Source organism: Grammomys surdaster, unplaced genomic scaffold, assembly GCF_004785775.1.
Source record: "Grammomys surdaster isolate TR1022 unplaced genomic scaffold, NIH_TR_1.0 262, whole genome shotgun sequence".
NCBI classification, from domain to species: Eukaryota; Metazoa; Chordata; class Mammalia; order Rodentia; family Muridae; genus Grammomys; species Grammomys surdaster.
The window spans coordinates 4,645,225-4,658,336 of NW_021604703.1; the positions used below are offsets into that span (position 1 = coordinate 4,645,225).

General features: G+C 45.0%; 1 long non-coding RNA gene across 2 annotated transcripts; it reads left to right on the forward strand.

The window, feature by feature from the left end:
• The first annotated feature begins 47 nt into the window (after positions 1-47).
• Positions 48-9,948, forward strand: LOC114628012. Of its 2 annotated transcripts, none has more exons than XR_003712427.1 (4): positions 48-232; positions 6,102-6,188; positions 8,200-8,468; positions 9,760-9,948. It is a non-coding gene; the product is annotated as an uncharacterized LOC114628012 (long non-coding RNA). The 2 variants fall into 2 exon arrangements; XR_003712426.1 differs by lacking the exon at positions 48-232 and adding an exon at positions 5,366-5,425.
• Positions 9,949-13,112: the final 3,164 nt, after the last annotated feature.

A 13,112-nucleotide genomic window follows, 5' to 3' on the forward strand; every position in this document is an offset into this window, starting at 1 on the left:
GGTTAAAGGTCAATCTAGGCACGGGATTTGGATTTCCAGGGCGGGAATCTGAGGAAACCGAATTTAGAACTAGGCTTCCCGAGGGGAAGGGGAAGGGGCCTGGGGTCGAGAGGCGGGACCTAAAGGGAAAGAGGCGGGGCCGGAGAAATTGAAGCGGAGCGGAACTAAGGAAATTACGTCGCGTGTGTGTCCCCCGAGTTCCTGGACCTTGTGACTTGATGCTGCTGGTTAGGTAAAGCCTGGCGCACCAGAAAGTTTTTTCATATTTTCTTTTCCCCTTCCTGGATCCTGTTGCTCAAACTATAAACCTTTATGGAGAGGCAGGGGCAGGTGGATCCCTTAGTTCTAGGTGAGCCTGATCTACGCAGTGACTTCCTCTGGGCAGTGGTAGTGCATACCTTTAATCCTAGCACTTGAGAGGCAGAAGCAGGCCGGGCGGTGGTAGCGGACGCCTTTAATCCCAGCTAGCCTGGTCTACAGAGTGAGTTCCAGGACAGCCAGGGCTACACAGAGAAACCCTGTCTCGAAAAGCCAAAAAGAGAGAGACAGAGACAGAAGCAGGCAGAACTCTGAGTTCCAGGCTAGCCTGTTCTACAGATCGAGTTCCAGGACAGCCAGGAGTACACAGAGAAACAGTCTCAGAAAATCGCAAAGGGGGAAAAGAAAGAGAGGGACACAAGCTGGCCTCAACAGCTTATCTATAGTTCTAGCTATGTTGGAGACGAGGGTGAAAGAATGGCGTAAATCGCCAGGCAGTGGTGGCGCACGCCTTTAATCCCAGCACTTGGGAGGCAGAGGCAGGTGGATTTCTGAGTTCGAGGCCAACCTGGTATACAGAGTGAGTTCCAAGACAGCCAGGGCTATACAGAGAAACCCTGTCTCAGAAACCAAAACCAACTAAACAAACAAACAAACAAACAAAACAAAGAATGGTGGCCTAAATCCAGGAATTTGGGGACACTTCGGGCCACATAGGGAGACCCTTTCAAAACAAAGGAGACTGGTCAGTTGGCTCAACAAGTAAAGGTACTTAGTTCCAAGTCTGACACCTGAGTTTGAATAAATAAATAAATAAATAAATAAATAAATAAAAGCCAAGAATCCTGGAGGGTAGAGAGATGGCTCAGTGGTTAAGAGCATCTGTTGCTGTTCCAGAGACCTAGGTTCAGTTCCTAGTACCCACATGCTGGCTCAAGACCATAACTCCAGTTCCAGGGGATCTGAAAATGTCTAATCTGAAAGATGTGCATTCAGGTAACACACTCACACACATGGAATAAATGCCAAAAAGTTGTTAAATGTTAAAAGCAAACCTGAAAAACCAGAAAGGTAAGAAGGAAGGTAACATGCTGGATGAAGAGTCCAGCTAATGAGAAATTGGGAACAACACCAATCGGCCTCGTGACTGAGAGGGACTAATGCTGGTCTATAGTGAGGGCGGGTATGAAGGAGGATCCTGAGTGCCAGGTGCCAAAACTCAGGCCCACATTTAGATCTGAGCTTTGTGAAGGACAACAGAGAACCCGTCCATCCCTGACTGATAACCTTGAGACCTGTGAGATAACTGAGTATGATTTCCAGCCACTAAGCCATCACTTGGACAGCAGCAAGAGGACCCAAATATGCCCAATTGTTGGATACATTCTCTGAATTGCAAGAAAGACAGAACCATGGAAGGCTGTCGGAGGAAGGAGCACTGGGTAGCCTAGTAAAGATTGTAATAATCCCTTTTATCTCACTGTAGGGAGGATTACTAAATAGTGTGGGAAGCCAAGTATATAGACAGTAAATGGTTAATACTTGCCACCTGATCTGAACCTGAGGGAGACCTAGTGTAGGGAGACACATAGGGTGACTTCTGAGACTCACCTGTGTCTTCTGATGTTAGAGATGCCAAGGATTCAGATACCCATAAACTGTGGTGGCAGAGAAAGGTGGTCTCTCCACTGCCCAAGCTTTGATGGTCCCAGCCTTCTGGCTTCACTAGAGCGGGGGTGTGGCAGCTTCTGTCCTAATCCACTACCTTGCTTATACCGCCACCTCCTGGAAAGCCCTGGAATTACTACTAGCTGTGGCTAGCATTGCTCTGTTTGCAGAGTGGACTCAATCATCCGTGGATTTTGTTTTCTGTGTGGCATTAGTTACCCGAGGCCCAAGTTAATCCAAAAGTACTAAATAGCCGGGCAGTGGTGGCGCACGCCTTTAATCCCAGCACTTGGGAGGCAGAGGCAGGCGGATTTCTGAGTTCGAGGCCAGCCTGGTCTACAGAGTGAGTTCCAGGACAGCCAGGGCTACACAGAGAAACCCTGTCTCGAATTAAAAAAAAGTATTGAATAGAAATTTCATAGATATATGGTTAATAAGGTTTAAATATGACTGAAGCCATCTAGGAAAGGTTATGGCAAGCAAATGAGTTTCCTGGAGATGGCCCACTGTTCTGCATGGCTGTGATGGTCAGAGAAGCACAGCCCCAGAACCTTCCTCTGAGGATTCCGTCTTGCTGCTGATCTGCCTTTCCTGCCACTGTTACATAGCTTATGATTCCTGGGCATCAGCTGACCCTTTTGGGCAAATTTCCTGCAGATCAATATGATGATGAACTTTCATGAGTTAATGGTGTTAAGAGGAAGTAATGACTTTATAGAGTTGTTGATTTGATTCAAGTCATTTTAGGAAAAAGTTTAAGGAAAATGATTTTTGATTTTAATTGTTTTACCAGAAAGGTGTAATAAAGTTAGAATCAAGAGTAAAATGTTCTCCCTCCTCATAGAATAGTAAGTAAAGGCTGTATAATAAGGAATACCGTTAGCTTTCATGTATTGCACTAAGAAGAGAAACAGGCTTGGGACAAATTTGTGATCAAGAAAAAACATTCATTCTAGGCCAGGTCCAAGATGAAGCCACAGGTGTGCACTATGCTAGGGCAAGGCCATGTGACACTGTTGCTTTGAGGAGCTTACATCGAATGAGCTTGTAGAGTGAAACACTGCTTTGAACTTACTATGGACATTCTTCTGTAACTCCCCTTTTCTGTAACATTTTATCTATGAGGTAATATAAAGAACCTATTATTTTATAAAGAACCTTTGTCTAAGAAAGTATAAACTGCCAGAGAAAAAGAATGAACTGTGGCTTTTGGGGCTCTGCTCCCTCCACCAAATATATATACATATATGTGTGTATGCCTGTCTATATGTATGTTTAATATGTATATATGTATGTGCATACATATGGATATAGATATATGTTTCTGTGAACAGACACCATGACCAAGGCAACTCTTTTTTTTTTCATAAGCAATTCATGTTTTTTTAAAAAAAGATTTATTTATTTTGTGTATATGAGTACATTGCAGCTGTCTTCAGACACACCAGAAGAGGGCATCAGATCCCATTACAGATGGTTGTGAGCCACCATGTGGTTGCTGGGAATTGAACTCAGGACCTCTGGAAGAGCAGTCAGTGCTCTTATCTTCTGAGCCATCTCTCCAGACCTCAAAGGCAGCTCTTATAAGGACAACATTTAATTAGGGCTGGCTTACAGGTTCAGAAGTTCAGTCCATTATCATCAAGACAGGATCATGGCAGCATCCAGGCTGGCCTTGAACTCAGAAATCCACCTGCCTCCTCCTCCCAAGTGCTGGGATTAAAGGCTTGCCCCACCACTGCACGATTTAGGATAAGGGTCTTAACGCCCACATCCACAGTGACACACCCACTCCAACAAGGCCACACCGTCTAATAGTGCCACTCCCTGGGCCAGCACATACAAACCATCACAGTGTTCACATCTCAATGTACCTATTTTGTCAATTAAAGTTTGAGGGCTGGTGTAAAAGTACTTTTTATTTGCCTGAGTAGTTGTCATCTCCAAGGTTTATTGCCTCAGTCCTCAGAGGAAGGTGTCACAGCCCCAGGAGCTGGAATTGCAGATGATGATTGTGAGCCATCATGTGGATGTTGGGAATTGATCCCAGGTCTTCTGGATGAGTGGTAAATGTTCTTAATTCCTGAGCTATCTCTATAGCCCAAAATAAGTCTTTAAAAACATAAAATCACAGAGTAAGAGGCAGCCACGTGGCTCAGTAGGCAAAGGTGCTTGCTCCCAAGCCTGGGGACCAGAGCTTGATCCTCAGAGCTTGATCCTCAGCGCTCCTAGTTGTCCTCTGACTTCCACATGCACACCGTGGCACTCAAGTATGGTCCCTCACAAAATAAGTAAGTATAATGTTTTTAAAAATATGCAAGGTGCCAGGTAATGTTGGCCTTTAAAATCCCAGCACTCAAGATTAAAGCAGATGCAGGCAGAGCTCTGTGAATTTGAGGCCAGCCTGGTCTACACAGAGAAAACATTTCTTGAAAAAACCAAAAACTAAACCAACCAACTAAACAACCCCCCCCAAACAAACAAGCAAAACAAAACAAAACAAAAACACTCCTCTGTAGCAGGTAGCAGATATTAAAAATCTATTTTTTTTAAAAAAAGATTGACTCATTTTATAGTTATGAATATTTTGCCTGCATGTATGTCTGTATACCATGTGTGTGTCTGGTGCTCATGGAGGCCAGAAGTGAGCTGGAACTGGAGTTAATATGTGGGTGTGTGGGGTTGGGGATTTAGCTCAGTGGTAGAGTGCTTGCCTACCAAGAGCATAGGCCCTGGGTTCGATCCTCAGCTCTGGGAAAAAAAAAAGACTGTGAACCACCATGTGGGTTCTGAGAACTGAAGCTGGGTATTCTGTAAGAGCAGCCAGTGCTCTTAACAAGGGAGTCCTCTATCCAGCCCCACCCCTAAATAAATCTTTAAAAAAAGAAAGAAAAAAAATTAAGATGGGGTTGAGCTGGGTCAGTAGGCTGCCTACTTGCATGGACAAAGCTCTAGGTTCATTTCCCAGAAAAACAAAACAAAATAAAAGCTGGGTATGGTGACTTGCACCTGTAATCCTAGAAACAGGAGGATCTGGGTTCAGTCATTTTTGGCTACATTAGGAGGTGGCAAAGTGACAAAGTGTTTTATTTCGATCTGTAAACCAGGCCCTGCCTTCCTAGTGGAGAAGTAGTCTGACTAAGATCCCCAGAAGGGCGTAGAAACAGAAGGAGGCTTCAGTCAGCCTCCGGAATTTAAGAAGCAGGACATAGGTTCTGGCAGTTTTCTTATGTTAACTGGAGACTTGAGTGTCCCCTGACCGACAGCCGAAATCTTCTCACTTTCTTGCACCCTCTCTTTGCCGCTTGTTGGGCTTGCTCTGTGACTGTGCAGTGGTATGCTAACTCGCTTTGTTTTTCCCTCTGTTGTGCAGGGAGGAGGGACAGCCAGTGGGTTGTCCTGTCCCCGCCTCTTCCGGTTTCTGGGCTTGGTGGAGGAAGAGCGGCACTGGCACTGGTGTTGTCTGTGGACTCTGGCTTTCACAGTGCTAGTCTACAGGGTGAGGGAGGACCCAGAGGCCTCGCGGGTGTGATCAGAGCAAAAAGACTTTGCTCTGGAGCAGCTGGGGGACAACGACCAGGGAGGCTGCTGCCTTTACTTATTTGGCCCCCTTTCGGTCCCCTTTGCTGAGTTTTGTCAAAGAGAGGGTTGGACTTTGTTTCTGAAACAAAGCATCTCTTTCTCTTTTAAAGATTTATTTTTTGTCAAGCCCAGAAGGAACCCCATTTCTCTAAACTCCGAAAGGCAACAGGCAGTCCAAATATCCAGAAATAAGCTCAGCCTGCAGTCTAAGAGGATTTCTGGCAGTTAGATAAAAGCAAGCGTTCCTCAGGAACTTGTGAAACCGGTTCTCACTTGCCAAAAGGAGTCATTTCACTTACCTGGAGCAGAAGGGTAATATGGCTGCATGGGGAAGCACAAGCTGTGCTGCTGGCCTTCAGACTCCCTCCGTATCACAAGCACTTGCTACATTTCAAAGTACACTGTAGCTGTCTTCAGACACACTAGAAGAGGCCATTGGATCCAGTTACAGATGGTTGTGAGTTACCATGTAGTTGCTGGGAATTGAATTCAGGACCTCTGGAAGAGCAGTCTCTTCCCGAAAATTTGTGGTCTTAACCACGGAACTATTTCCTCTAATCCAAGAAATGAACCATCTCTTTACTCTTCCGTAGTTACAAGAAGCTGGCACCAGAGGAATAGAAGAAACCATGACGCTGGGATGGCAAGGCATCCAGGGGTGCTACACCTGGGGTATCATGGTTGGTTTCCTCCCTTCCTTGTACCTTCCCTGCCCTCTGCACTGGGGATGGCTAGCCTGCCCCAGTACCTCCCTCTGCTGTGTGGTTCCTGCCCCAGTGTTACTGTACCCTCTGCATCAGTGTGTAGAGTTGGAGTCATTAGTATATTCGGAGATCTCACTCTCCCTGAAGATCCATCCTGTCCTTTCCATGCTCCTCTGGAACTGTCACTCTAGCTGTGTGTGTGCTGACTTCTGGTTTGTGCTCTGTCTGAATCCCGTGTCAGTCCCACACAGATCCATCCCTGTGTGCACCTGGGAGAATAATTATCTGTCTTCGTAGCTTGGAGCCTCTGCTCCAGTGGTTTCCTCTCCCTGCACCCCTTCTTATTCATCATGGTTTAGACGACTTCTTCAGAACGCTGCCTGGATCTCTCCTCCTATTGGAGTGGGTATTGCCTTCCCCATTTGCTTGGTTTCTGCTGTTTCCTCAAAATGCCTCAGTCTCTCTGGTGGCCTGTTGTGGCATTACATAAGACAGGTGGTTGGAGCCATGCCTTGAAGGCTGACTGGAAACTTTCTAATTTCTTTGCTTGTTTTTATCTATCTTGTGGTGTGTGGGCCAGCGGTCAACAATGAGTGTCCTCCACTGCTTTCCACCACAGTGTTTCAGCTAAACTGGTTGGATAACAAACCCCAAGAGTTTCCTTTCTCTGCCAATTTGCAAACATGTACAGCTGTGCCTGGCTTTTTTGTTTTGTTTTTGTTTGTCTGTAAGATTTATTTCTTGCCAGGCAGTGGTGGCGCATGCCTTTAATCCCAGCACTTGGGAGGCAGAGGCAGGTGGATTTCTGAGTTTGAGGCCAGCCTGGTCTACAGAGTGAGTTCCAGGACAGCCCAGGCTATAAAGAGAAACCCTGTCTCGAAAAAGAAAAAAAACAAAACAAAACAAAAAAGATTTATTTCTTTTTATGTGCATTTGGTGTTCTGAATATGTATGTCTGAGTGAGGGTGTCAGATCCTTTGGGACTGGGGTTACAGGCAGTTGTGAGCTGTATGTATGCGCTGGGAATTGAATCTGGGTCCTCTGGAAGAACAGCCAGTGAGTGCTCTTAACTACTGAGACATCTGTTCTTACTTTTCCGTAGAGATCTGTTTTGTCTTTGTTTTGTTTTCAAAACAAGGTCTCACTATGAAACCCTGGGGTGATTTAGAACTTGCTATTTAGCCACTTGGTCTCAGGACTCATAGCGATCTGCCTCTTGCCTTGGCTGCCTTATGCAGCTACACTAGAGATCTGAACATAGGTCTTCACACTTCCACAATAAATTTACCCACCGAACCATCTCCCCAGTTTCAACGCCCTTCATTGAAAGGCCACTGTGATACTCTGGGTTTCCTTCTTCCTGGTCCCTTGCAATAGTGGGAGGAAGCGGTAGGGAAGATACACAGTATCTTCCATGTGTCTTAGGCAGGCCTCAGATTGGACTTGTAGCAGAGGATGATCTTGAACTTCTGATCCTCTTGCCTCCCTCTGTAGAGTGCTAGGATTAAAGACTTGCTCACTTGTGCAGTGCTGGGAGTTGAACCCAAGACTTTATATAAGCTAGGTGAGTTCTGTCCCAGCTGAGCTACATCTCCAGCCCAAGGTTCTTAGCATACTCTTTGAGGGCCACAGTTTAACCCTCAGAAGGAGGAGAAAGTAGGTAGGTGAAGTCTGAAGCAGAGTACTCTGTGATACAGAGAAGCAATCTAGCTCTAGTGAGTTCTGGGAAATAAACAGATGGAAGCTGGAGTGGAGAGCAGCTATGAGATATGGCCAGGTCAGACATGTTGGGCTTCCTAAGGCAGATGGGATGATCACTTAGGAAAAAGGGCCATCCTCAGTGCCACATACAGTATGTGTTCATCTAGCTCCTACCAAGTCCAACCTGGCTGGGAGACAACACAAGTCACAGAGCAAGGGGTCCTGGCCAGAGGGACCACTGCTGTTTGGAGGCCTCAGCTAACTCTCTCCTTATTGTCATTTCAAGTCAGAGTGAGAACTTCTTCCTCAGAATGCTAGGAAGCCAGCCATCGGAGTCTTCACACAGAGTATTGACAGGACAATCTTTTCACAAAGATTCCTCTGGATGGAGCTTGGTGTGTGTGTTGAGGGGAGTCCCAAAGCAGTGGGCACAGTGCAGAATGACAGGTGATTGCAGCAGAGGGACTGAAGAGTTTCTGTCAATGGAATCAACTTGTAGATTAACTCCAAACAAACAAATAAACAAACAACAGACAAAACTCAAAGTCAGAGAAGGTAAGAAAAATTAATATAATTAATTAATGGGCTGGGGATATTTTTAGCATGCAGGGAGCCCTGCATACACTGGTGGTGTCTGTTATACCAGCACTTACATTAGGAGTTAATGGTTATTCTGTCCCTAAATAAAGAGTTGAGACTGGCCTAGGTTATAGAGACTTTGTCTGGGGTTGGGTGTGAATAGAGAACATATCTGAACCCACAGCCTTGAGTGTGCTAGGCAAGTGGTTTACTCCTGAGCTACTCACCCAGCTCTGAACTGGAGGTTGTACAAATTATATACATATATTGCTGAGTAGCGTGAATCCTCAAATCCTTCTAGGGGTTGTTGGGGTACCTGGCTGAACTGAGTTATCTGAGCTGGAGAGATGGCTCAGTGATTAGGAGTACATACTTCCTGCCTGATGGGTAATTGCCTGTAACCTCAGCTCTAGGATCTGGTGCCCTCTTCTGGATTCCACTGGCACTTAATTTTTGTGTACCCCCACCCATATACACATAATTTTTTAAAAGACTCCTTTAGTTTTGCTGGGAATGGTAGCTCCTAACTTTAGTCTCAGCATTGAGGAGGCAGAGGCAGGGGGTTTTCAAAAGATCATTTTATGTGTATGAATGGTTTGCCTGCATGTGTGCATGTGTGTTGCATGCGTACTTGGTGCTATCAGAGTGCAGAAGAGAGCACCAGATCCTTTGGAATTAGAGTTAAAGATGCTGGTACCCAAATCCAGGTCCTCTGTAAGAGCAGCAAGTGCTTTTAACTGATGAGCTATCTCTCTAGCCCCCTAAAGATAAACCTGAAGCCAGGTATGGTGGCACAAGCCAGAACCAAGAAGGCAAAGCCTTCTACATCTGAGACTACCGTGCTCTACATAGCAAGTCCCAGGCTAGCCAGGAATGGGAATACATAGTGAGTCTCAGCACCACATTACAAACATTTCTCCCTCTCCTTGTCTTTTTCAAGACAGAGTTTCTCTGTGCAGCCCTAGCTATCCTGGAATTCGCTCTGCAGACAAGGCCGACCTTGAACTCACAGAGATCTGTCTGTCTCTGTCTCTGCCTCCTAAGATCAAAGAGCTGTGCCTGTTAAGGATCTCTTTATCATAGGAAAAAATGCCCTTTCTCAAGGTCCATAACTTGGATCCAATAACAAGAATGGGAGTATTTGTGTGATTGACGTCCAGAGAGCCTGCTGCCATCAGAAAGCCCCTTGCAAGTAACATAATGACATTCTGTGCCGAGACCACCACGTTCTTGATTGTTTCATGACATTGCTTCACTTGCGTTTCAGGATACTTTAACTGGAGGCAAAGTGCAGTGGCATGAGTCCACCACCCTGGAACTCTAGAAGTGGAGGCTGTAGGATTAGAATCCAAAGTCATCAATGGCTACATGTCAATCAAGTTTGAAACAACCCAGGCTACATGAGATCCTGCCGAAGAAGGAAGAGGATGAGGAGGAGGAGGAGGAGGAAGAAGAAGAGGAGTAAGAAAAGAACAATGTAATCTAATTATAATGAGATCTAATTAGATCAAAGTATTCAGAATACCTAGTCTGGCTACAATTTTAGTTGTATTAATTCAGTGTTCTGCTGTATAAAACATGAGTAGCTGTAATATATATGTTTATATATGTATGTACAGAAATATGTACATATATGTACACACACACACACATATATATATATATATATATATATATATATATATATATATATATATATATATAAAATATATTTCTATTGGGAGCTGAGGAGATGGTTCAGTGATTACGGGCATTTGTTGCTTTTCCAGAAGATCCAGGTTCACTGTCCAGCACCCATATTATGGTGGCTCACAACCATGTGTTTCAGCAGTTCTGACACCTAACAAGAGGGTAAAACAAGCCATGTATAGATAAAATTTAAAAATCTCTTAAAAAGTTTAATTTTCCATTGTTTTTAATTATGTTTAGGTGTGTGCATCTGCATGTGAATATGTATAAGTGAGTTTACGTCCTCAGAGGTTAGATGCTTAGGGCCCCCTGGAGCTGGTGTTAAAATACAGTTATCAGCCAGAAAATGTGGGTGCTGGGAGCCAGCTAAGTCCTCTGGAAGAGCAGCAAGTGATTTTAACCCGAGCCATCTCCCTTGCTCTACAAACCATGCTTTTGAGGTGCTAATAATTGCAGTATCCATTTTTATGAGCTGTGAAACACTTCCCCAAAGATTTCAGAATTCATGTCATTGAGAGTATTCCTGAACAGTGCTAATGAATCCTTGTAGGTAAGTGAATGTGTGTCCCCAGCCCTGGCTTGAGGCTGCTCTTCGTGTTTGTGCGTGGAGGCGGGAGGGCAGGACTAGGCATCTCCCTCCTGTGCTCCCCACCTTATCTTTTTCGTCTGTTTGCTTTTCGTGGTTCAGCAAAGAGTAAATCAACGGAATTTTGTTCTCAGCACCTTTGCTAACTTATCTTTTGAGACAAGGTCTCTCACTGAGCGCAGTGTTCACCCATTCATTGATTGGCTAGAGGCTGGCCAATGAGCTCTGGGGGCCTGCCTGTCTCCACTCCCACCACTGTAGGGACAGATATTGCCATGTTCAACTTTTTTATTTTTATTTTATGTGTATGAGTGTTTACCATGAATATATATGTATATACACCGCATGTGTTCTCAGCGCCCAAGGAAGTCAGAAAAAGACATCAGACCCCCTGGAACTGGAGTTACAGATGGTTGGGGATTGAAAGTGATCGTCTGTAAGAGCAACTCATCCCCTTAACAGCTGAGCCATTTCTCCACACTCAAAACATACCCAGCTGCTGTCACCTTTTCTTCCTCCTCCTCCTCCTCCTCTTCTGGGACAAGGTCTTACTGTGTAACTCTAGCTGGCCTGGAACTCGCTCATGTAGACTAGAGAGCTCCATCTGCCTCTGCCTCCCAAGTGTTGTGGTTATTAATGTCATGCATCAGCACACGGGGCTCCACACTCAGCTGTTTTACATAGGTGCTGGGGCTGTGTACTCTGGTCTTCATGTTTTCTCTTTACTGACTGAGCTGTCTCCCTAGATTCCTTATTTCCTGAATTGTCATCACTGTTTGCGTGGCTTTTCTCATCATCTCTTGTGGCCATAACTCATTACTGTTTGGGGAGGACTAGGGTGATGATAGGGGAAAATGGGTGTAAGTGAGAGGCTTCCTAGCAAGCCAGTGATGGTTAATCTTGTCAGATTGATTGGACAGAGACTTGCCTAGAAAATTAAGGACAGGGTGTGAGATACTCAGTGAGACCGGAAAAAAAAGATGGTGGAGGCACACACCTTTGAAAGGCAGAGGCAGGTGGATCTTTGTGACTTTGAGGTCAGTGTATTCTACAGAATGAGTTCCAGGACAACTAGGACCACATAACCTGTTTTGAAAAACACTCACTTTCTCATCTTTAATCTCAGTGCTCAGGAGGCAGAGGCAGGCTGATCTCTGTAAATTCAAAGCCAGTCTTTTCCTATATACTGAATTTCAGGACAGCCAGGGATGTGTAGAAAGACCCTGTCTCAAAAATAAAATAAAAAATTAAAAAAGTAGAGCGGTTGTGGAGAGGGTTCAGTGGGCAAGGCACAAGCATGAGGACCTGAGTTCAGGTTTCCAGCACCCACAGCTGAACACTGTAGCACAAATCTAATTCCATGTCAACATGGAGGAGACAGGCTCTCCAGAAGCTTGTGGGCCCATTAGCCTGGAGGAATGAAACAGCAAAGGAGACCCTGTCTGAAAACATGGTGGAGAGCTATTGAGAAGACTGGGTGGGCTTTCTATGAAAGAATTTCATTCCCAGGAACTCCTAAAATAAACGGCAGAAAATGACTCCATCAAGTCTTTTGATTACCACAGTTTGCTCACACATAGTACAAATATTTCCACTGGGTATAATGACTCACATCTTTAATCCCAGCACTTAGAAGGCAGACAGGCACATTTCTGTGAGTTCAAGGCCAGGCTGATTTCTAGCCTTCATTCTACAAATGAAGTTGCCGACCAGCTAGTTTGTTTAAAGGAAAACACTTTTTATAAAGAACAAAATGGAAAGTGAATTGTCTTGTCTGATTTTTGCATGCAGGCCCTAGACTATGCGTGCTTGCACTCAACACAAATGTATCTACATATACACAGGGCGTTTTCTTTGTGGTCATAGCTTAAAAGAAAAGTACCCTTCTTTACCATCACCTTATTTAACAGAAATATTTTTCCAAAAGCAAGTTGTTAGACTAGGCAGGGTGGCATGTCTGTAATCATACCCTGGGGCTACATAAAAAGACTCTATCTTACACTCCCCCTCCTCCCTTATCTAGAATCAACGAAATTAAGCTAGACATGGTGGTGGTGCAGTATATATAATCCCGGCACTGAGGGGGTGAAAAAGGAGAGTGGTGAGTTCAAGGTCAGTTTGAGGATACCAGACCCTGTCTCAAAAAACACAAAACTGAACCAAAGTAAACAAAAATTAGAAGCAGAACTAAACACGAATGCGATATAAAGTATCTATGGGTGTCAAGCAGAGACTGGGAATACCACGGCCCAACGTTCACGGCGCCAGACCTCCACCGATGGCACCAGCCAGAATCATGTAATGGGGCAGGAGCACCGACATCTCAGGATGCCGAGGTTTAGGAG